The sequence below is a fragment of the Bos mutus genome, chromosome 26, assembly GCF_027580195.1.
Source record: "Bos mutus isolate GX-2022 chromosome 26, NWIPB_WYAK_1.1, whole genome shotgun sequence".
NCBI classification, from domain to species: domain Eukaryota; kingdom Metazoa; phylum Chordata; class Mammalia; order Artiodactyla; family Bovidae; genus Bos; species Bos mutus.
Window position 1 is genome coordinate 17,619,128 of NC_091642.1, and position 25,303 is coordinate 17,644,430.

The 25,303-nt window shown below is 44.7% G+C and overlaps 1 long non-coding RNA gene across 1 annotated transcript; it reads left to right on the top strand.

Annotated features, from left to right (window-relative positions):
- Positions 1-423: 423 nt before the first annotated feature.
- Positions 424-6,502, top strand: LOC138985827 (uncharacterized). Its single transcript, XR_011462788.1, has 4 exons — positions 424-856; positions 2,115-2,221; positions 2,528-2,702; positions 6,280-6,502. It is a non-coding gene; the product is annotated as an uncharacterized lncRNA (long non-coding RNA).
- The last annotated feature ends 18,801 nt before the right edge of the window (positions 6,503-25,303 follow it).

A 25,303-nucleotide genomic window follows, 5' to 3' on the forward strand; every position in this document is an offset into this window, starting at 1 on the left:
AAGCCGTATGTGGCAGATGGCTTCCATATTGGATGGTGATTCTGCCCCATACAGCAGAATTCAGTCTCTGGTGGGTTCAGGCCTGCGGGTTTCATTATTAAAGTGAAAGAGTGTCTCAGATTAGAAAAGATAATATGGTCATTTTTATCTTTTTAAAACACATTGTCTAGCAGGCAATGTGTATAAGTTGTTATTAAAAAGTGGGTCTGGGAGACAGAGAGACACAATGGCCTCACCAAGGAGAAGAGTAGCAGGCAGGTCTAGAGCAGGATGCTGCAGTTGGCAGAGGGTTTTTCTTATCAGGGACTCACAGTCAGAGAAAGAAAATCTCATTGTCCAGGGAGAGTTTCTTTTGTTTGCTTTTTCTTTTCTCTTTTAGCTGAAGGGAGTTCCGGGGGAAGATGAATGCCATTGGAAGCGGAAATTCTCTGCAATAAGGGGGAAGAAAAGAGAAGCCAAAAGCTTGCCCAGGCTGACACTTGCCTGCCGCCCCCTCCCAGCCCCAGCCCCGAGCAACAGTCCCAGCTTCAAAGGATTCAGCAAGTGTTCAGGCTCTGCTGCTTGGGGTTGCACGAGAGCCAGTCCTGGGAGAGTTGGCCGGGGCGGCCAGTGTAGCCTACTCATTTCCTTTCCTCTCTCTGGGGCCAGGGCTGGCTGCATGGAGAGCAACGGTGCCCAGAGTGGCCCTTGCTGATTTTAAAACCAGGTGTAACAAGGAAGGTCAGGGAGATCTAAGTGTTCTTTGTTCTGCAAGTAAGCAGGCCTTAATTAAAACTGAGATCGAGGAAGCTGGGAGAAGCCTGGAGACTACCATGCCCAGAGGAAGATCCCAAGAGACAGAGGGCCTTTCTCCAAGGTACACACGCCTAGAGAGAGGCCAACCTGGGCCTGGGATGTGGTTCTGACTGGCAGCCCAACTGTCCTGCCTTCTAAATCATGTAGCACCTGGGCAGAGACGTGGAACCTTTTCTGTGATTTACCTCTGAAGTCTCACTGCGTATTTGTGGGCGCTGGGGGTGGGGGTACGGAGAGGGAGGTCTGTCCACCGGAAGCCACGCCACCCAGACCAGCATATGGTGGTTCCCACAGCCACCAAAGGTGACACTGAATCCCAGATTTGCCACTTCATCACTCAGTAGATATTTATGGCGCCCCTCCTGTGTGCTAGGCACTGTTCCATGTTTGGGGGGTGAGGGGGTGGGACAGGACACAGCTGTGAGCAAAATGGGCAGAGAACCAGCCTTTGCCTCCCCACTAGTGAGGAGAACAGATAACGTGCAAAGTGAGTAAATTACAGGGTAGGTTAAAAGGTGACAAGTAGGGAAGGGAGACAAAGAATACAAAGAAGAAAAATTCCTATAGGGTGGTCAGGGAAGGCTTCAATGAGGAGCTGACGATTGAGTACAATCTTCCTAGACAGGAAATGTTTAGGCAAACTCCTTATTCTTTTGGACTCATAAAATAACAGCAGTAATAGTAATAATAATAGATAAATCTATTTAAAGTGTTTCCTCTGTACCTTTTAAAGGTCTTTATACACATGAAACTCAAGCTCCATAATTCTATGAAAAAGGTACTATCAATAACCCCATTTTACAGAGTAGAAAACAGAGGCAGAGGAAAGTGAAGTGGGTTTGCCTAAGGCTTCACAGTTAACCACTTAGGAAAGCAGGTAGACTCCAGAGCCTGCCTCTTTCTTGTTAGCCCTAAAAGGGGTGGTCTTAAACCAAGTTCTCTTCAGTCCTTCTCGGTTTCAATGAGGAAAACCAAGAGGAAGTGTCTGCAAGCCCGTGGCTTGTGATTTATCTGGGTAGGTTGCTCTTGCTGCTTCCATTTCTGTCTCCAAAGTTGAATGACTGAAAGCTTTTCAAACATTTGTTTCTGAAGCATCATGCTGTACTTAGCCGAGAATATAGAGTGGCATCAGATGTGAGTGTGTGTGCGTACTCAGTCATGTCTGACTCCTTGTGACCCCATGACTGTAGCCTACCAGGCTCCTCTGTCCATGAAATTCTCCAGACAAGAATACTGGAGCAGGCTGCCATTTCCTACTCCAGGGGATTGTCCTGACCCAAGGATCAAACCCACGTCTCTTGCATCTCTTGCCTTGGCAGGCGGATTCTTTACCATTGCACCACCTGGGCTTCCTCACTGGATGTGAGGCCAGTCCTAAAAAGCAACTTTTCTCTTTGGGCAGAAAGAAGCAAACTTGTTTTACAAGGTAAGCGGGACAAGATGCCACCAAAAGGCTACTCAACCCAAGTCCAAGGAGGTCAGACCCCTTGGGGGTGTTTAGGAGATCTGGCAAGACTCGTTCACTGGCTTAGGTGGGGGTCTTTGGTAGTGGTGAGAGGGGGTGGGTACATTTCACAGATGAGAACAGCATAGGTATGAAGTGAGATGCAGCAAGGCATGCCAGGAGAGTGGCGAATTTGTGTACTTGAAACGCTATTCTGATGTCTGTTTCCCAGAGGCATTGAGATTAAAAAGTACAAAATTTCTTCCAATTCCTGATTATCTCTTCTAGTTTAGGTGGCTAGAAAGCTAAATAATCAACATCAACAAACCAAAAGTAGTCTCCAGCTGGTTTGACTTCCTAATCCCATTGGACGTGCATCATCTTGACCAGGTGGGAAACCATTGTGGAAGGCGAGCACTCACATGGTGGAGAAGGAAGAGCCTGGAAGGCGGAGCACAGATAGGTGAGTCCTATATGCCTCGTTATCTAAACTGTGACCTTGGGCATAGCTTCTCTTTGTCTTAGCTCCCACATTCTGTAATCAGCGGTCCCTAAACTTTATGGCACCAGGGTCCTGTCCTATGGAAGACAATGTTTTTCCACAGGGCCGGGGCAGGAGGGTGGTTTCAGGATGATTCAAGTGCATTACATGTTCAGCTCCACCTCAGAGGCATTAGATCTGACGGTTGGGGACTCCAGACGTAAATGGAGGTTGTATTCTCTTCTGTCTCCTAGAGTTGTTTAAGGACCAAGCAAAGTAGCCCAGGCTTAGCAGACGCTGTCAGCGCTGTACCCAGGCCTCCTTAGAGCCCTTTGACTGGTTCTGTGTGCCTATCCCCCAGTTTCTTAGCGTTGTGCTTCCAAAGGCTCCAAGCTGAGACCGCCTTTGGAGGATGGTCCTTGGGCTGCTGGAGCTGCTTCTCCCAGCCCCTGACCAGTTTCTCCTGCGAGCATCTCCATTGTAAATCACTTGCCCATTAACCTTCTCCTGAGTCCACATCTGAGGGACCCCATTGAAGACAATTTATGAGCATTTTGAAAATTTACAAGTGAAATATAATGTGAGAAATTGCCTTTTGAAATCACTGCAGAACTGACTGCAAATCTTCCATCTCTAAAGTACTGGGGTCAGGACAGAACAAAAGTTAAAAATGTGACCTGAAGCTAATTGTTCCATAACGTGCTCAGCACTATCGGCCTCCATGTGCTGTCCCAACAACTGGGAGCTTTCATCTTCCTGGGTCTCAGGGGACCTCCTCCACTGCTCTGTCTGCTAAGTCGGCACCATTTTCCACCCAAGGATCATCAGCATGTTCCCACTCCACTCCCTGTGTGACCTTTCTCAGGACTCCAGAAGAAAGGCAAAGTCCTGAGCCTAGGACAAGGGCCCAGACTAGATTCCCTTTTGAGAGCTGTATCAGGAAGGAAACTGTCAGGGGGGCAAATGGTTAACCCAGATTTTTGATTAACAAAATGTAAATAGAAACGAAGGCCATTTTGTTATATCACCAGATTTAGTACTTTTCACAAGGAACACATTTGTTGTTGTTGCTCAGTCACTAAGTCATGTCTGACTCTGTTACCCCATGGACTCAGCATGCCAGGCTCCTCTGTCTTCCACTATCTCCTGGAGTTTGCTCAGATTCACATCTATTGAGTCGGTAACGCTATCTAACCATCTCATCTTCTGCTGTGCTCTTCTCCTTTTACCTTCAATCTTTCCCAGCATCAGGGTCTTTTCCAACCAGTTGGCTCTTTGCATTAAGTAGCTGAAGTATTGAACCTTTAGCTTCAATCATTCCGGCGAATATTCAGGGTTGATTTCCTTTAGAATTGACTGGTTTGCTCTGGTTTGCTCTCCTTGCTGTCCAAGGGACTCACAAGAGTTTTCTCCAGCACCACAATTCAAAAGCATCAATTCTTCGGCACTCAGCCTTCTTTATGTTCCAACTCTCACATCCGTACATGACTACTGGAGAAACCATAGCTTTGACTATACAGAACTTTGTCTATGCTTTTTAATATGCTGTTTAGGTTTGTCATAACTTTCCTTGCAAAGAGCAAGCAACTTGGAGCACATACACACAGGCTTAAAAAACATGTCCTCAGAATTCAAAATCTTGTTTTGGTATCTTTCTTATGGCTGAGTTTCCACACGTTGGTGACATCCATCTGAGTCTGGGAGCAGGACCGACCCATCACCATGTTCAGATTCTCAGTTTTCATATTCATTAAGTGGGTACATTTCTACTCCCATATAAACTCAGATCACTTTAAAGACATTAATAAATAATCAAACTCACCTCAGGAGACCCAGCAGCCTGGTTTTTCTAGTGGCCAAGTTTTTCATGCTCTGTCTTGTATGCCTCTCATGCCAATAACCAGAGAAATCATACATGTGGTTGCGTATTTGTGTATGTCAGCACTTCCTTAAGTCATGGTGTCCAGCCTGGCCCTCTTGGCTTCCATAAGACAGGGTGGGATTAATCTGGAATTAGACCCATCCAGGGCGCTGAAGGAGGAATGGGAGTGGCAGAGGGGGCCAGGCAAAGATAGCTGAGACCAGGAGGGAAGCCAGAGAGAGGTTGAGCCTGCTGCTGCTGCTGCTAAGTCGCTTCAGTCGTGTCCGACTCTGTGCGACCCCATGGACTGCAGCTTATCAGGCTTCTCTGTCCATGGGATTGTGGTTCCCAATCCTGGTGGGACATCAGATTGGGAACCTGCATGTACACAGATGTACAGACTCTGAACCACCATGTGCTTCATTCCAACCCAGCCAGGTGAGGCTTTGGCACCAGAGAGGTCTAGTCTAAGATTGTTCCTTGTTCCAAGAGGTTGGCAGGACTTAAGGGCAGGGGATCCAGAACCCAGCTCTTAGGACTTCTATCACAGACAGGGTTGTGGGGAAGAATGAGTGAGTGTTCAGGGTAGAGCAGAGCAAGGAGCCTGGTAGATGATGCCAAGGGCATAGAAGAGCAAAGCACAGATGCCCACCTAGGAAACAGGCAGTTGGCACAAGTCAAAACAGAGCCCAGGGCAGAGCTGTTCACATCCCTCCTGGCTTCTACAAGCCAGGCTAAGACTGAAGCTTTCCAGGGGAACCAGGCAGGGATGGGCCATAGCCACACTCAACCCCAGGTCCCCCTAACTTCTGGTTCAATGGCTCCATTAACTGAAGCCACCAGAACCAAATAGCAGAAAATTCTAATTATCTGCTACTAAACCTCAGCCTGCCTTAGGGAACCAGAAGGTGTTTGTCATGTCAATCTTTTCTGGGGGCTACAGAAACAGAAGAAATGGGCTAGATGTTTGTGAAACATTTACCGAGCATGAATCTGGTAAAGGGGTATAGAACACTCAACTGGCAAACTCAATAAACAGATCACTTATAAAGAAAAGTCAAAGAGCATCTTTCTCCTACTGGACACATCCAACACCGTGAAAGGAAATGTCAAAATCTCTAGGTTCTGTTGGAATGCTGTCGTAGAAAATATAGACTGAAATTGGTGGGCCTCTGGCAGGGTCTATTCCGTGTTTTGGTTATCTGGAAACCCTGCTGAATTGTAGTGAGCAGATATAATTTTGGATCGGGGCCAGGGGGTCAGGAAGCCTGGCTAGGTTCCAGTCCTATCTCTGTTACCAACCAGCAGGTTTCCTTCAATGACCCACTTCAACTTACTGCTGTAGGATGAGGATGTTGTCCTAGAAGATCTCCAGGATCCTTTCTAGCTCTAAGAATGCATGATTTTATAACATAAATGGGGCACTGTCGCTAAAGCCAGCTGATATTCATTTGAACTTAAAATCATTCCGATGGGTGTTTTCAGGCTTGGGGGGTGGCCTGCCATGCACTTGCCAGAACCAGATTGCCTTCTTCCAAACCCCAAGTCCACACAAGCTTCGTGGCCTTGGGGAGTCATTTAGAGTCTCCAGGTTGGACAGATGGTGCAGAATTTGGTGCCACTGATAATAAAGTTTGGTTGGTATCTGGCTGGACCTTGCAGTAAAGAAAACATCAAATATTTTCTTTCCCTTTTTAGCTGGATGGAGCTCAGTTCAAACACAGAGATGGAAACTCCAAATGAAGACATGAGTATTTTAATTGTCTGTCAAGAACATTAAAACTCCTCCAAGGGGTGCTTCAGACCTGGAACTCCTGGCATCAGCCCGAGTCCGGGCTGTCAGAACAGCCTCTGAAACCTGGCTTTGGAGACTCTGGGGAGAAGCAGGACAACTCCCATGTGGGAACTGTCTTGTGGAAAAACTGGTTTCTGGCAGCAGCATCTGACCCCACGTCAAACATTTGCTGCTCTCCTTCAAAAAAAGAAAAAAAAAGGGGGGGGGGGTGTGGGGGTGGGGAGGGAATAAAGTAAAAAAAGTTTTTCTTTAAAAAAAAATGTTATTGGACTATAGTTGATTTATAGTGCTGTGTTAGTTTCATGTGTCCTGCAAACTGAATCATTTATACATATACATATAGTCACCCTTTTCTGGATCATTTTTCCATATAGGTCATTTCAGAGCATTGAGTAGAGCTCCCTGTGCTATATAATAGGTCATCATTAGCTACCTATTTTGTATATAGTGGTGTGTATATTGATCCCAATCTCTCAATTTATCCCTCCCATCTTACCCTCTTATAAGTTTGTAGTATACATGCGTTATTCTATTTCTGTTTTGTAGAAACATAAGTTCATTTGTAACCTGTTTTTAGATTCCACATGTTAGCAATATATATTTGTTTTTATCTGATTTTGCTTAACATGACAATCTCTAGATACTTTCTTGTTCCTGCAAATAGCATTGTCTCATTCTTTTTCAGTTCAGTTCAGTCATTCAGTCGTGTCCGACTCTTTGTGACCCCATGAACTGTAGCATGCCAGGCCTCCCTGTCCATCACTAGCTCCTGGCACTTACTCAAACTCATGTCCATAGAGTTGGTGATGCCATTCGACCATCTCATCCTCTGTCATCCCCTTCTCCTCCTGCCCTCAATCTTTCCCAGCATCAGAGTCTTTTCCAATGAGTCAGTTCTTTGCATCAGGTGGCCAAAGTATAGGAGTTTCAGCTTCAGCATCAGTCCTTCTAATGAATATTCAGGACTGATCTCCTTTAGGATGGACTGGTTGGATCTCCTTGCAGTCCAAGGGACTCTCAAGAGTCTTCTCCAACATCACAGTTCAAAATCATCATTCTTTTTAATGGCTGATTAATATCCCATTGCATATAAGTATTGCATCTTCTTTATCCATTCATCTGTTTTCAGTTTGATATAGTCCCACTTGTTGACTTTTGCTTTTGTTGCCTTTGCTTTTTGTGTCAAATCCAAAAACAAAACCATTTCCAACACCAATGCCAAAGAGTTTACTGTCTATGTTCTCTTCTTTATGGTTTCAGGTCTTATATTAAAGTCTTTAACGGATTTTGAGTTAATTTTTGTGTATGGTGGAAGATAGTGGTCCAGTTTTGTTCTTCTGTATGTGGCTGTCCAGTTTTCCCAACATTTTTTATTGAAGAGACTGTCCTTTCCCCCATTGTATATTCTTGACTCATCTGTCATAAATTTGCCGTGTGTGTGTGTGAGTGTGTGTGTATGTATAGGTATGTATGCTTATTTCTGGGCTCTCTCTATGCTGTTCCATTGATGTATGTGTCTTTGATGCCAATACTACACTGTTTTGATTTCTATGGCTTTATAATACAGTTTGAAATCAGAACACATGATATCATCAGCTCTGTTCTTCTTTCTCAAGATTGCTTTGGTTATTTGGAGCCCTTTGTGGTTCCATACAAATCTGAAGCTTGTTTGTTCTATTTCTGTGAAAAATGTCATTGGAATTTTGGTAGGGATTTGCATTGACTCTGTAGATTTCTTTGGGGAGTATGGACATTTTAACAATATTCTTACAATCTATGAGCATGGAATATATTTGTTTATCTGTGTCTTCTTTGATTTCTTTCACCAATGTCTTATAGTTTCATTTCCTTGAAGTGAAGTGAAATGACAGTCACTTAGTCGTGTCTGACTCTTTGCAATTCCATGGACTATACAGCCCATGGAATTCTTTAGCCAGAATACTGGAATGGGTAGCCTTTCCCTTCTCCAGGGGATCTTCCCAACTCAGGTATTGAACCCAGGTTTCCCACATTGCAGACGGATTCTTTACCAGCTGAACCACAAGAGAAGCCCAAGAATCCTGGAGTGGTCACTTCCTTAGTTAAATTTATTCCTGGGAACTTTATTCTTTTGATGCAGTTCTAAATGGGATGGTTTCTTAATTTCTTTCTTTCTATAGTGTATAGAAATGCAACTGATTTTTGTATCTTGATTGGTTATATTTTTGTAAAGTTGATTTTGTATCCTACAATTTTACCTTATTTATTTATTCTAACAGTTTTTCTTTCTTTTTTTTTTTTTTTGGTGGAGTTTTTAGGGTTTTCTGTATGTAACATGCCATCTGAAAATAGAGACAGTTTTACTTCTTCCTTTTCAATTTGGATGCATTTTCTTCCTTTTTCTTATCTAGTTGTCATGGCTAGGACTTTCAATACTTTGTTGAATAAAAGTGGCAAGGGTGGGCGTCTTTCTCTTGTCCTTGATCTGAAAGCTGAAAGCTTTCAGCGTTTCATTGTTGAGTACATTCGCTGTGGACTTGTCATATCTGGCCTTTATTATATTGAGGTGTGTTCCCTCTATACCCACCTTTTAAAGAGTTTTTAATTGCAATTTTAAAAAATTAATATGCAAAAATGAGTCTTTCATTGGGGAGGGTTTCAGTTATGTGGTTTTTCATTTCACTTGGACCCCACCCCTTCTCCTTCCTCTTGTTTCTCATTTTTTAATTGCTTTAATAAGCTGCATTAATGACTCAGTTTGTTCTGGCTGCTATAACATAATATCATAGGTTGGATGGCTTATAAACAACAGAAATTTCTCACAATTCTAGAGCTTTAGAATTCCAGGAACAAAATGCTGGCAGATTCAATGTCTGATGAAGGCCTGCCTTCTGGTTCATAGATGACTGTCTTCTTGGTTATGTCCTCATGTGGTAGAGGGACGACGGGGCAACCTGGGGTCTCTTTTAAAAAGGCACTAATCTCATTCATGAGGGCTTCACCCTTATGACCTAATCACCTCCAAAGGCTCCACTTCCTAAATATATCTCACTGGGGATTAGGTTGCAACATGAATTTTGGGGGGAGACAAAAACATTCAGTCCACAGTAATTTGTTATCTAAGGTTGTATAACAAGTTACCCCCAAATTAGTGACTTTAAATAAATATTTATGATTTCATAATTTCTGTAGGTCAGGAATCTGGATATAGTCCTCTGCTCAGGGTCTCTCATAGGCTGTAATCAAGGCGTTGGCCTGGTTGCAGCCCTCCCAAGGATAACTGGGGAGAATTTATTTCTAAGTCCTCCTAAGTGGTATTGGCAGGATGCTCCAATTTCTCACAGGCTGGAGAGAGGCCACCCTCAGTTTCTTGCCATGTGGGCCTCTCTGTAGGGCAGCTTACAATGTGGATCTACCTTCCATCACAGGGAGGGCGTAAGAAAGCGCGAGAAAGTAAGCAAGACAGAAGCCAGTGCCTCTTCATAACCTAATCTCAGGATTCACATCCCATCTCTTGCAAGATCCATTAGAAGGAAGTCACAGGTCCAGCCACTACACAGGGGGAGGGGATTACATAAGGTTCTGAATTCCAGGAGGCAGGAATTACTGGGGACCGACCTAGAAGCTGCGTATCACCTAAAGTTCTATGGCTTCTGGTTTAGCCAGCCTGGTGGTGGCCTTGGAGGCTGCTACTGCAACAACGTACCTGTCACACCACAGACCCTAGAAGCAGTACATGTATTATCTCCTTGGAAAAAATTCCAGCCAAACCTCCCCAGTGTCTGCAGTAAGTCCAAGGGGTTTCTGACAGTGAGTAAAGATGCACAGCTGCCTTGGTTTAGGCCCCATTTACCAAGCCTCTGGAGGCTCCATCTAGAGTTCAGTCTCCTGGTTCCTCTCTGGGGAGGGGCATCCTGTCCTCTCTAACTCCAGGCCAGCAGCCCTCACCCAGGGTTGGGGGAGGAGAGGGGACACAGTGAACAGATTCATTGCCTGTGGTCTCAGATGGTGAACATCACAGGACACAAGCATGGGTACGTGAGATTGTCTCCTTTCTTCCACGTGATAGGCCAAAGATTAAAATCCCTCTGCCCTTCTCCCCATCATGTTCTTGAACTTGGATGGACTTGGAGCAGTTTGTTCACAGCAGCTCTTGTATATGTGAGTGTAGAGTTTTTGGTTGTCTCAGCTGCCTTGTAATCATGCCAGTTTATAATAAGCAGCAGAGGTCAGGGTTCAGCGGGAATAGAGGTGGCTGTGGGACACGTTCTGTGCATCCAAGTTGGCAGGTTCACACAGAGGGATCGGCAGCATTGTGCAAAGGAGAGGGAAGCTGAAAGGATGTTCTCCAGATTCAATGCCATGCAAGGGGCTCGTGCTCATGTTTGCAGAGACTTTGAACTGCAGGAATTTCAAAGGAGGACAAATAGCTCATCATGAGAATTATGATTAAGGCTTAAAGGTTGTCCTTAAAATAATGCTCAGAAATGCTTGCCACTCTCCAGTGCATCCTCTGGTGAGAGAAGCTGGGCCATTTGCATCCACCAGGGCCCAGTGGCTAGTAATTCACAATCTGTGATCCAAAAGGCTCTCAGGCTGCAAGGGACCTTACAGTGATCTAAACCCACGCACTTGGCAGACAGAGTAGTGAAGGCCCAGAGACCCTCTTCAGTCTTCTCAGAACCTTTCCTGTCCTACCCCTGAACCAGATGCACCAAGGGCTCTGCTCTGTTTCTTGTAGTACTTGCCTCTCTGCTGTCTTCTTCTTAAATCCAATCTCCACTCCTACAGCACCTACAGTTTAAGCTGTGGGCTCCAGTGGGTGTAACCAGCCTTCCATCATCCATTCATCCACCCATCACGTAACAGTTGAACAAACTGCTGTAAGTCTTCCACTATGAACCATGGAGATTATTAGGGCAAGAGTCTTGCCTAACAAGCTTATAATCTCATCAGAGAGAGGAAACTTGTAGGCAAGTAGCTAGGCTGCAGTCCATGGGGTCGCTAAGAGTCGGACACGACTGAGCGACTTCCCTTTCACTTTTCACGTTCATGCATTGGAGAAGGCAATGGCACCCCACTTCAGTACTCTTGCCTGGAAAATCCCATGGATGGAAGAGCCTGGTAGGCTGCAGTCCAAGGGATTGCTACAAGTCGGACACGACTGAGCGACTTCCCTTTCACTTTTCACTTTCACACATTGGAGAAGGAAATGGCAACCCACTCCAGTGTTCTTGCCTGGAGAATCCCAGGGACGGGGAAGCCTGGTGGGCTGCCGTCTATGGGGTTGCACAGAGTCAGACACGACTGAAGCGACTTAGCAGCAGCAGCAGCAGCAGCAGACCTCCAGTAAGACTCCTACAATGAAATGCAGACTAGGTCCCCATCTATCAGATCATTTGAAGAAGTGGAGAAGAAGTAGAGGATATGATGACTACAGGACATGGTCTTCTATTAACCTATATAATTTGAAAAATTATTGGAATGTATATTTATGTTTCAACTTTTCAAAGTAGCTCTGATTTTAAGTATATTATTATCTTTTCAGTTCATGTGTCTTAACTATTGGTCAGGAAAAGCTGGGGGTCATGTAGTCTAGAGTTTTCTCTACCTGTCTTCTCTACCTCAGACAGATTCATTCTTTGAACTTCAATCGTTACAATGTATATGTCCTTGGAAGGGTAACACCCTAAACCATATATTAATATAGGAACACATTCATCAGTCACCTGAAGCCCTGCTCTGGATGGAGCTTAGGGTGCTTAAGTGTGTCCAGGAGTACTGGGCTATTGGGCTGAATAGGACGGAATCTTATAAATATCAAGAAATAGGCACCAACGTGGGATATTATCCCTGGGACTTGGAACAAGTATTGGGGATGACTGGGAAGGCACTGAGAGAGACTGTAGGAAGTGAAAGAGAGAGAGATTTTTTGGCCATTTCATCACTTTGCCCCTTGTCAGCTCTGTTGGACAGCTCAGAGGCTCGGGCGTGAAGACAAGCTGTTACAAGGGAGTCTTCCAGGTCTTTGCATTTCAGTTTTATGGATAAAGTGCACCCTGCTATCTAGGGCTTCCCTGGTGGCTCAGATGGTAAAGAATCCGCTGCTATGTGGGAGATCCGGATTCAATCCCTGGATTGGGAAGATGCCCTGGAGGAGGGCATGGCAACCTGCTCCAGTATTCTTGCCTGGAGAAGCCCCATGGACTGTAGCCCTCGGGCTCCTTTGTCCATGGGGTTACAAAGTGTTGGACACAACTGAGCAACTAAGCACAACATAGCTCTCTCTTTCCCTAACAGTTTAGAAAGAAAAATATATCAGCATTGCTTTTTAGGTGAATGAAAACACCTTTTCTCTTTGTATAGGGACAAATAGCTCCCTGAGAGGCAAAAATTCACTTAATCACGGAAACATGTAACCAGAAATCAGGGAGCATGCCAGGGAATGGCCTCAAGGCATCAGAGCTTCCTCCAGCCTGGCAGCCCTGACACATGCCCCTGTGATGTCACAGTGGCCCCCTCCCCCCAGAGACTTTGCTTACTGGGGATTCAACTCCAGTTGTCAAGGTAATTTTCAAATATGCTCTGCAGCATGCATAGCTGAAGTGGATGCACAAGCTTAGAATAGGCTTGGTATAAACATTTTCCCTTGCGAAAACCTATTTTGTTCATTTAAATATATTTTGGGCACCAACTGTTTACCAAACACGAATGTGGCTGAGAAGGCAAGAGTCACCAGTGTGGGTGAATTGTGCCTTCTGGGAACAAGCAGGACTGGTGACTTGTCCCTGCTGGGGGGGGCTTTCCTTCTTTAGACCTCAAACTGCTCTATAAGACACGCCATCAACGCCTGAGAGACTCCCTTAAATCCATGACAAGGAATCTAAGGTGTTGTCCCAATGTTCCTTGCCATAGATATTGTCTGAAACAAAAGTTTAGAAAACCTCTGTTTTATCAATGATTTTTTACATTTAAATTTTATTTGATTATTGGAGTAAAATCGCTTTACAATGTCGTGTTAGTTTCTGCTGTACAACAGCGTGAATCAGCTATATGTATACACATATCCACTCCCTCTTGGGCCTTCCTCCTACTCCCTGTTTTACAATGTTTTGACTTCAGTCATCTGACCTGTTGCTTTCCCCCTCGGTGGTGAGCTTGTGTCTGCCCAGTCTGCCATTTGACTGTGGATTACAGGAAAGACCTCGGAGCAAAGCTCAGAGAAGCTCAGGGACCTCATCTGGGTTAGACAGAGAGTGAGGCTGCCGGGCATGGCCTCCCACATGAACCAGTTTACCAGGCCATACGTTTATCTCGCCTCTGGCTGGGAAGGACCTTAGACATTGTGGTCATAGCTGTGTGGTCAAAAGCTCTCACTATGTGTCAAAGCTCTCACTTTTCAGATATGGAAACTGAGACCAGAGTGGACTGCGTATTGTCCAAAGCCATGGAATCTTATGCTTTCATTCACTTTCATTGTTTTTAATTGGAGGATAATTGCTTTATAATGTTGTGTTGGTTTCTGCCATACAGCATCACGAGTCAGTCATAACTGAGCCCTTCTCCTAGTAAGTCTCCCTCCCACCCACCCCCACCATCCTGCCTATTAAGCCTTTCTATTGAGCCTCCCTCCTACCCTACCCCCGACCATCCTGCCCCTTTAGATCGTCACAGAGCACCAGGCTGGACTTCCTGTGTTATAGAGCAGCTTCCCACTAACTCTCCATTTTACACATGGTAGTGTATATATGTCAAAGCTACTTTCTCAATTCATCCCACCCTCTCCTTGCCCCACTGTGTCCATAAGTCCATTCCCTATGTCTGTGTCTCTGTGGAATCACATGCTTTTAGACATGGAAGACACTTTTGGTCTTTTGTGATCTAGCTTCATCTCTCACCCAAAGGAGAAACACTTTTCACACACTCTTTGCCAGATGATCACTCAGCCTCTGCTTGAACACTTCTGGCTGTGGGGCGACACGATTTTTCCTGTCCATTCCATTCACAGACATGTCTAATTGTTGTCTCGCCCTTCTCTGTAATCAGAGGGCATTTACTTTCCTGCTGTGTCTGCTGACAGCTGCTTCCAGAGCCACCAGAACAAAACCCGGAGCCTTCTGTGTCCCAGAGCAGTTACCCTCCTTGCCTGCCTCCAACCCCCCTCTCCACCCCCACCTCCCAATGAATCCCTTTACTGATTTGACTGCTAAGCTTGCCCGGCCTTAGTTTCCAATGACGGTTAGGTCCAGAGAGACTTCCTTTAGTGTAGCTTAGTATGTTTATTTATTTTGCTTTTATGTATTAATGATAACCATTACCTTCGAAAAGTCCCACCCATTTTCCATTCCTTTCTGAAGTGCAGAAGGCTCTCAATAGAACATGAATGAGTTCACTGCACTCTTTAAAATTGGGCAACAACAACTAAAAGCTTGCGTGTGCTTCCCCTGACAAGCCTGCTTAAATATAATCATAGATCTGTCACCAAATGTGCAGGCTTATGAGGGGTTGTCAAAGTCTTTGCTGAAGTGGGAGATGTTGGAGGGGGGAATTTTTTTTTAAGTTAACTGGAAAGGAACAAAGAGGAACAAATCAAGGACCAAATAATTTTATGACAGTTTTGCATAGCCGCAATGTAGCAAGCTTCACCTGGATTCATGATATTGCAGAGGATTCCTAGAAGAGAAAAAAATGAAAGTTCTGTCTTGTGCAGGTAATTGGTCTTGACATCTCTCTTCTTTTAACCTAGGGAGGAAGCAGGTGAGGTGCAACAACCAAGTGATCAATTTCACTCATTCAGATGCAAACCTGTGGTACTGCCAGGAATAGACCAGAGGCAGCCACTCAATAAACACTTGGGTTTCTTTAAGTAATGCCCTGTTCAAATGATTCTTATTATTAGTCGCATTTCACATCATGATGTCAGAGGGTGACGGGCTCTAAGGATTTCTTTAAAAAGATTTAAAGCTTGCCTTGTCAGGCCATTTGGATTTGCATCACAACATGAAGGAAAACAATTCAGATCTTTCTGGGTTCTGTAGATGGGATCGATGGTTGTTGTTCAGTCACTAAGTCATGTCTGACTCTTTGAGGCTTCTCTGGACCTCAGCACACCAAGATTCTCTGTCCTCCACTATCTTCTGGAGTTTGCTCAAACTTGTGTCCATTAAGTTGATGATGCTATCTAACCATCTCATCTTCTGCCACTTCCTTTTCCTTTTGTTTTCAAAAGGATCAGGATCTTTCCCCCAGCATCAGGATCTTTTCCAATGAGTTGGCTCTTTGCATCAGGTGCTTGAAACATATTTCCAAATAGCTTTCCAGTGGTCCATGCTCACTCACTCAGTTGTGTCTGACTCTTTTAGTAAATTTTAAAGTAACCCTTTGGAGAAGGCAATGGCAATCCACTCCAGTACTCTTGCCTGGAAAATCCCATGGGTGGAGGAGCCTGGCAGGCTGCAGTCCACGGGGTCGAGAAGAATCGGACACGACTGAGCGACTTCACTTTCACTTTGCATCAGGTGGCCAAAGTATTGGAGCTTTAGCTTTAGCATCAGTCCTTCCAATGAATATTTAGGGTTGATTTCCTTTAGGATTAACTGATTTGATCTCCTTGCTGTCCAAGGGACTCTCAAGAGTCTTCTCCAGTACCGTAATTCAAAATCCAGCACCATAATTCAAAAGGATCAGTTTTTCAGCACTCAGCCTTCTTAATTGGCCAGTTGTCACATCCATACATGACTACTGGGAAAGCCATAGCTTTGACTTTACAGACCTTTGTTGGCAAAGCGATGTCTCTGCTTTTTAATACACTGCCTAGGTTTGTCATAGCTTTTTCCCCAAGGAACAAACATCTTTTAATTAAATGGCTGCAGTCGCCATCTGCAGTGATTTTAGAGCCCAGGAAAATAAAATCTGTCCCTGTTTCCACCTTTCCCTTTATATATGTCATGAAGCGATCAACGGAAGCTGTTCTAATTTTCTTCATTTTGGGGGGCTGCTTCTTTGATGTCCTGTGGGCATCAGCCAGGGTTTCTAAATCCCGAGTGGATTCCTCTCTGGCCTGGGCTGGTGTAGACACAGCACCACCTTGTACAGTTGTTACAGGAGCAATGCCCAGTGAAGAGGGGCATGTGATTGAGCTGGTGCATGGGCTCCTGTGCGGCTGTCGGGCTTTTCCATGGACATTCCTCCATCCTTCCCTCAGCTTCCAAAGCTGAATCTCCCAGGCATTCTGTTTGGCAATGCCTCAGCAGAAATAAGATTTCAGAACTCTGCCTAGTTTAACATGTGCTTTCCACTTTCTCACGAGCCCACTGCTCTGACATGCCTTGCCCCGAATGAGAAGTACATCAGCAGGAAACCTCGCAGTTCTCAGACTGCTCCAGTGGTATATTTCTATCTAGTTCTCCAGAGAACTTCCCCTTCCTTCTTCATGCAGCCAGGTTAAATAAGGGCATCTCATTCAGACATGGCTAGAATGCCCTGCCCCCAAAACAGCATCATGAAAATCAGCTTACCCTTTCCTCCAAAGAAAGCAAGCCCACCCTTTTAAGCTCCCAGGAGTGATTGTAATGAGGATTATGAACAAGTGCTGCAGATACCAACTTCATATGTAAGAATGCTTTCCAGGACCCTAACCCTAAGGGTAACCTTAAGGGTAGTAAGTAAGTGTAAGTAAGTGTTAGTCACCCAGTCACGCCTGATTCTTTGGGACCCCATGGACTGCAGCCCACCAGGCTCTTCTGTCCATGAGATTTTCCAGGCAAGGATACTGGAGTGGGTTGCCATTTCCTTCTCCAGGGGATCTTCCAGACCCAGGGATTGAACCCAGATCTCCTGCACTGCAGGCAGATTCTTTACCGACTGAGCTAATAATCCTTTTTCTAAGGGTAGACTAGAGCAGTATTATTGGAGGTGGTTTTCAAAGCCAGGCTGATGATGCCTGGAATTAAGTTATATCTGCCCGTGCAAAGGAAAGGGACATCGAAGAAAGAATGGATTTGGATAGGAAACAGAAAGAAATATGTGCCAGGTGTAGACACTAAAGACATCTGGCTTTTCTGGAGCCTGATGTTTATTTCTTGAAAGTGAAAGTGTTAGTCGCTCAGTCGTGTCTGATTCTTTGGGACCCCATGGACCCACCAGGCTCCTCTGTCCATGGAATTCTCCAGGCAAGAATACTAGAGTGGGTAGCCAGTCCCTTCTCCAAGGGATCTTCCCAATCCAGGGACTGAACGCGGGTCTCCTGCATTGCAGGCAGATTCTTTACCATCTGAGGCACCAGAGAAGACAATTAGGGACTTTTTGTGAGAGCTGGGTGTGGCTTTGTAATATCCTCTAATTTTACTGTAAGCCTTTTTCTGAAACCTTCTTTTTTCTGGGCACCAAGGATGTATCAATTGTCTTATTTGTTACTGTTTAAAACTTATTCTTGTACCTGAACAAGGAAAGTAATCTTTCAGGCGAGAAGTCAAGGTCCTCCCGAAGAATGCATACACAGTCAGGATTAGGTTATTATCAAGGGAATACAACTTCCTTATGCTCAACCTAGAGAAACAGAAAATCACTTGGGAGAGGGAGGTCTTTAGGGGAATTGCTCAAATGAAAGCATAACAAATATTTGTAATTAGGGATTTCCCTAGGGGCCCAGTGGTTTACACTCTGTGCTTCCACTGCACAGAGGGGCAGGGGTTTGATCCCTGGTTGGGGAACATGCCATGTGGTGCAGCCAAAAAAAAAAAAAAGGTAATTAATGTCGTTTGTCCTTTTTATGGACTTTGTGTTTTGGAATTTATTCTCGGGTGTAATTTTAACGCTGCCTCCTAAGATCTTTTTATACTTTCATTTACCTATCTAAAATGTGTCAGATGCTAAATTGACAATGTTTTAACAAAAAGGGTTTTGTTGCCCGCTATGAAGCTGTATTAGCAGCTGCAGAGTTGCACAGACCTAGGTTTGAGTCCTGGCTTGGCAGCGTTGCCCAGGTGATGTTGGGGGCGTGACTCCGAGGCACCAGAAGGTAAATGGGGGATAATAACAGCCTCACTCCCTGGAGGTGCTGTGAAGGGTAGGAGGACATACTGTACATAGTCACTGATACCAGGCTGGGCACCTGATGTCAAGAACATTAACTTGTATCCAGGGATTTCAGAAGAGAATGGGACTGAGAGTTTATGACTCATCAGGCAAACACTTGCATCTGTAGATGTCTCTGCTCTCTGCCACCCTTCCTAGGACCAAACCAGACAGTCAGAACCTCCTGGTTGTGCCCAGGTTTAAACCCTAAGTAAATATCAGATATAATCTCACGGGGAGCAAGAGCATTTTGTTACGGGTACAGAAATATTTTATCAGTCTTCAGACAAAGTAAACAGGAGATGAAAGGGCATCATTTTTTCCAAGTGTTCTCGTGTATAGAGTGAGAAAATACCATTATGAGAGTCTCAGCAGCCTTTGGGGCATCTGGGGTATGGTAAATAAGACCATGATGGTGTTAAGTGTAATGGCCTTGCTAGATGCCTGGGTTCTAAGCCCAGTTCTGCCACTAACAGTAGGACTGTGTTAAGTCACAAGCTCCGTGGGTCTGATTTTCTCATTTTCCTGAGAATATGATGGCTTAGCTAGTGGGTCTCCATGGCCCCGTGAACTTCTGAGTCCTCATCAGCTCTTCCAGGGTGTCACTTCCCACTCTGGGGGTCAATAAAGGCACTCTATAGATCCCTAGAAAAAGGCTCAATGCAAGATGTGCTTTTCTTCCCAGATAAATGAGTCCAGGGAAAGAGACCCCTCCCCCGCCTCACTATGCTCTGGGGTGACACGAGGCAGCCCAGCCACCACCTCTCATGGGGTCGACTTGGAGGGTCCTTTCAGGGTCACCCCCGAATATGAGGCTGGTGGGAGCCATAGTTAAACAGAGGCATCTCCATTTGGAGAAGAAACACCTTTAACTGAAGCCGGCAGCGATTAACCAGATGGCCAAAAAAACCTACCCAGTCTCCATCAGCGTGATGGAAGGTCTTCACAGGGAGTTTTAGGACTTTCCATATTTAGTTCCAAACTGCACGTCCTTGTCACCATTCTGCAAGCCAGCCAGCTGTCTCTCAGTGGGAGTGCGTGCTGCTGTTTCTTCCTGACGTGGGTTTGCTTGACACTGTCGTGCTCACTCTGTTTGAAGGCAGAGTCCACTGGCCCTAACCAGAAGAACTGGAAAATCCAACATAGATCTCTGTGGTTCCGAGATGCGGAGAGCAGCCTTTTGCTGGACAATGGGCCACTGGTGCGGTCGTGTGTCTGGTTTAATTGCTCATAACTTGTCAAAGTGTAGATATCCTTTTCAAGAGATAACATAAGCAGCATAAAAGCAGAATTCACACAAAGAATGCCTTGTTTCCCATAATTCAGTCCCCGAGTAAGTTGTTTACCTTTCATCAACTGATCAGCTACAGTGACATCCGTAGTAAGGGTATCATGAACCAGGCTTTGCTGCCATGACGGGTGGGCTTGCTTTCCACAAAGTGAGTGACACTCTTGCTGTTTTCTTAATTATTTTTATTTTCATTCATGACATAAATGAGTCAAGTTTAAAGAAAGAAGGGCTTATTTAATCAATCGTATTTTGAAAGAAAAGACGGGTACTGAGACTCAGGGTTGAACGTGTGGTTATAAGGGGCACACTGATATACTGGGTGAAGCAAAGGGTAGGATGTTGGTGAATAAAGAAAGTGATGAACTTGAGAAACCATCCACAAATCAGTGAATGCTTTCCACCCAGACTGATGCTGGTACATCAGGAGAGCTAATCATTCTTTGACAAAGACCAATTTTATGCCCTTGCTTTAATCTTTAATCTGGTCACCATATGTTGTTTCTGAAGGATTAGCTAATTAAAAGACCTTATTTTGAGGACAAGCTGGATTGGAAGTGGCAATATGCTGGAAAAAAAGAGAAAAAAATTTCAGAAACGTCTGCAAAAATGCTTAATGATTTCTTTTATTAACAAAATTTTTGAAAACTTAAGCTGGCCTGGACAGAGAACATAGATTTTATTCCAAATTCTTGAGCTTTTAACTCACGAGAAACAAATGCCCACGATTCTTTTAGAGAACATAATTAAACGTCAACTGATAATAGTAATTTGACAGTGCCCATGGGTAGAGACACCTCTAAATTAACTATATCTATGAGGTAACATTTTGGAGAAGGCAATGGCACCCCACTCCAGTACTCTTGCCTGGAAAATCCCATGGGCGGAGGAGCCTGGTAGGCTGCAGACCATGGGGTCGAGAAGAGTCGGACATGACTGAGCGACTTCACTTTCACTTTACCCTTTCATGCATTGGAGAAGGAAATGGCAACCCACTCCAGTGCTCTTGCCTGGAGAATCCCAGGGAAGGGGGAGCCTGGTGGGCTGCCGTCTATGGGGTCGCACAGAGTCGGACACGACTGAAGCGACTTAGCAGCAGTATGAGGTTAACATTTAAACCAGTAAGAATTCTACCTTGTTAGAATTCAATATTGCTTTGTTGTTATTTTTTTATACAATAGTAAATATTTGTACAGAATTAATTTGTATCAGTTTCCTAAGGCTGCTATAGCAAAGTACCACAAACTTGGTGGCATAAAACAAGAGAAAATTTTCTCTCCCAGTTCTGGAGGCTGTAAGTCCAAACTCAAGGTGTTGACAGTCCAAGGTATTGACAGGACCATGCTTCCTCTGAGTTCAGGGAATGCTCTATCTCATTCCTCTCTCCCTAGCCTCCGAAGGCTTCTGGCAACTCTTCGTGGTCTTTAGTTGGTAGGTACATCACTCCAGTCTCTGTCTTTGTGTAGCCTTATCTCTGTGTGTCTCTGGATCTCTGTCTTCACATGGTCTCTCTCATGCATCTGTGTCCAAATTTCTTTTTTAAAAGGACACTGGTTGTTGGATTGTGTTGTGCTATACTTAGTTGCTCAGTCATGATTGATTCTTTTTGACCTCATGGCCCATATACCCCACCAGCCTCCTCTGTCCATGGGGATTCTCCAGGCAAGAATACTGGAGTGGATTCCCATGCCCTCCTCCAGGGGATCTTCCCAACCCAGGAATCGAACCCAGGTCTCCAGCATTTCAGGCAGATTCTTTACCATCTGAGCCACCAGGGAAGCCCATGAATACTGGAGTGGCTAGCCTATCCCTTCTCCAGGGGATCTTCCCAACCCAGGAATCAAACTGGTATCTCCTGCATTGCAGGCAGATTCTTTACCAGCTGAGCTATCACAGAAGCCCTGGTTGTTGGATTCAGTTCAGTTCAGTTCAGTTGCTCGGTCATGTCCGACTCTTTGCCACCCCATGAATTGCAGCACTCCAGGCCTCCCTGTCCATCACCAACTCCCGGAGTTTGCTCAAACTCACGTCCATCGAGTCGGTGATGCCATCCAGCCATCTCATCCTCTGTTGTCCCCTTCTCCTCCTGCCCTCAATTCCTCCCAGCGTCAGAGTCTTTTCCAATGAGTCAACTCTTCAGATGAAATGGCCAAAGTACTGGAGTTTCAGTTTTAGCATCATTCCTTCCAAAGAAATCCCAGGGCTGATCTCCTCTAAAATGGACTGGTTGGATCTCCTTGCAGTCCAAGGGATTAGGGCCATCCTAATACATTATAACTGCATCTTAACTAACATTAGCAAAGACCTCCTTATCAAATAAGGTCACATTCTGACAGTTACCATTTCACTGTCTCCAAGTTTCCATCCATATAGCGGGAGTCATATTTCTGGTTCATGTTTGGTTTTAGGGTAGTGGATGTATTATTAACCATTCTCCAATAAGATCTATTCTTTGAGTCTTACTCCTGAGGTCTGGTAAGATGGGAAGCCAAACTTCCTGTGGAATTATTTTCATGGAATGTGAAAATTATTAAGGAATCTTTTCTCATGTAAACTCCTCAGACTTGGATTTCCTAGAACACACCTTGCGGAAGATCAATTTAAGAGTTTTGTCCAGTAAAAAAAATTAAACTACAGATGTAGGGATGTGGTCTTCATGTTTATGTCTTTCCCAACACCCCTCATTCATATGTTGAAATCCTAACCCCCCCAGTGACAGTATTAGGAGGTGGAGCTGTTGAAAGTTGCTGAGGTCATGATGGTGGAGCTCTGGTGAAAGGGATTAATGCTCTAATAAAAGAGACCCCAGAGAGTTAGCTCTTCCATTGCACTATGTGAGGACATGTGAGACACTGACAATCCGAAAACTAGGAGAGGGCTTTCACTTGAGCCCAAGCATGCTGGCACCCTGACCTTGGACTTCCAGATTCCAGAACTTGGAGAAATTGATATTGTCTACAAGGTACCCAGGATATGATGTTTTGTTATAGGCAGACTAAATAGACTAAGTTCAGTTCAGTTCAGTCGCTCAGTCATGTCCAACTCTTTGCAACCTCATGAACCACAGCACTCCAGGCCTCCCTGTCCATCACCAACTCCCGGAGTTCACTGAGACTCACGTCCATTGAGTCAGTGATGCCATCCAGCCATCTCATCCTCTGTTGTCCCCTTCTCCTCCTGCCCTCAATCTTTCCCAGCATCAGGGTCTTTTCCAATGAGTCATCTCTTTGCATCAGGTGGCCGAAGTATTGGAGTTTCAGCTTCAACATCAGTCCTTCCAATGAACACCCAGGACTGATCTCCTTTAGGATGGACTGGTTGGACCTCCTTGCAGTCCAAGGGACTCTCAAGAGTCTTCTCCAACACCACAGTTCAAAAGCATCAATTTTTCTGCACTCAGCTTTCTTTATAGTCCAACTCTCACACCCATACATGACCACTGGAAAAACCATAGCCTTGACTAGATGGATCTTTATTGGCAATGTCACGTCTCTGCTTTTTAATATGCTGTCTAGGTTGGTCATAACTTTCCTTCCAAGGAGTAAGCGTCTTTTAATTTCATGGCTGCAGTCACCATCTGCAGTGATTTTGGAGCCCCCAAAAATAAAGTCAGCCACTGTTTCCACTGTTTCCCCATCTATTTCCCATGAAGTGATGGGACCAGGTGCCATGATCTTAGTTTTCTGAATGTTGAGCTTCAAGCCAACTTTTTCACTCTCCTCTTTCACTTTCATCAAGAGGCTCTTTAGTTCTTCTTCATGTCTTCAAGTCCTAATCCTTCACACACACATACACATTGAACCACTGAATGCCACTTTGAGCTTTTGGTTTTAGGAGACCATTTTGGAATTTCTACAAGTACTGTATAACATTTTCATGAACTTTTGAGTAAAGGCCTTTTTTTTTTTTTTTGACGTTTTAAAAGATTCACGATGACTTTGGAGATGGCTGCTGTTGACAGTTATACTGGAAGAACAATCTCATGAGTGCAAGGCAGGGAATGATGGTCCTTGCCTGGAATACAACCCAAGAGGATGGGGGAGAGGAGGTTACCCTGTGGAGCGATGGTGTGTAGAGCTCAGCTGGCTCACTCTCCGATTAAACCAGTTAAAATTATAAGAAAGCAGCCATTAAAACTTCTGGAAATGATCCTAAGGACAAAGAGTAATGAAGAATAACCTACACAACTCACAAATTCAATGAACTTCAAGTAGGATAAATACAGAGAGATTCACAAATAGATATATCATGGTAAAAATGGTGCAAGACAAGAGAAAAAATCTTGAAAACAAGAAAAAACCAAACTCGTTACATTCAGAGCAGATCAGATAAGTCACTCAGTCGTGTCCAACTCTTTGTGACCCCATGAATCGCAGCACGCCAGGCCTCCCTATCCATCACCAACTCCCAGAGTTCACTCAGACTCACATCCATAGAGTCAGTGATGCCATCCAGCTGTCTCATCCTGTCGTCCCCTTCTCCTCCTGCCCTCAATTCCTCCCAGCATCAGAGTCTTTTCCAATGAGTCAACTCTTCACATGAGGTGGCCAAAGTAATGGAGTTTCAGCTTTAGCATCATTCCTTCCAAAGAAATCCCAGGGCTGATCTCCTTCAGAATGGACTGGTTGGATCTCCTTGCAGTCCAAGGGACTCTCAAGAGTCTTCTCCAACACCACAGTTCAAAAGCATCAATTCTTCAGCACTCAGCCTTCTTCACAGTCCAACTCTCACATCCATACATGACCACAGGAAAAACCATAGCCTTGACTAGATGGACCTTTGTTGGCAAAGTAATGTCTCTGCTTTCAAGGCCATCTCAATAAGATAAACATCTGACTTCCCAGCAGAAACAATAGAGGCCTGAGGTTGGGGAATAACATATTCAAAGTGCTCAAAGATAAAATGTCAACCAGACAGAGTTACGAGATTGACCCTATGTCAGATCAACTGACTACAAGCCAGAGGGGTTGAATAATTTACCAGAACAAGCCACAAAACTCAGGACAACACCATAGTTAACCTGCAAATGAAGATAGAGGCAGTGTGGGGTCTGGGAGGATCCCAAACACAGAGCTTCAATGCCTTCTCCCCAGGGAATCAGTGTATGTCCCCCTTCGGGCACACTGATGTGTTTGCTAACCAGGAAGCTCCACCAGGCATGTCTAGAGTTTTTATTAGGTTACCATTGCATTGAACATTGGCCATGTGAACTCTTGTCTCCAGCTCTTTACTCCCCTCTCTTCCCTGGAGATCAGGAGGTCAGGCTGATATCATGTGGCTCAAAGTTCCAACTCTCTAATCACAGGGTTCTTTCCAACATGACCAGTCTCCATCCTGATGCTAATCAGGGGTTCACTGTGAGTCAACTCATTGACACAAACTAAGGTGTAATCCAAGGGGCTCACAAATAACAAAGGTACTTCATCACTCAGGAAATTCCAAGGATTTTGGAAATTCCATGCCAGGAGCTCTGGGCAAAGAACAGACAGATCATTACACAACAATGTGTTTATTACACAACAATCATCACATGCCATTCCTTTTATATTAATATGTTGCTACATTCAGTTTGTTGGTATTTTTAA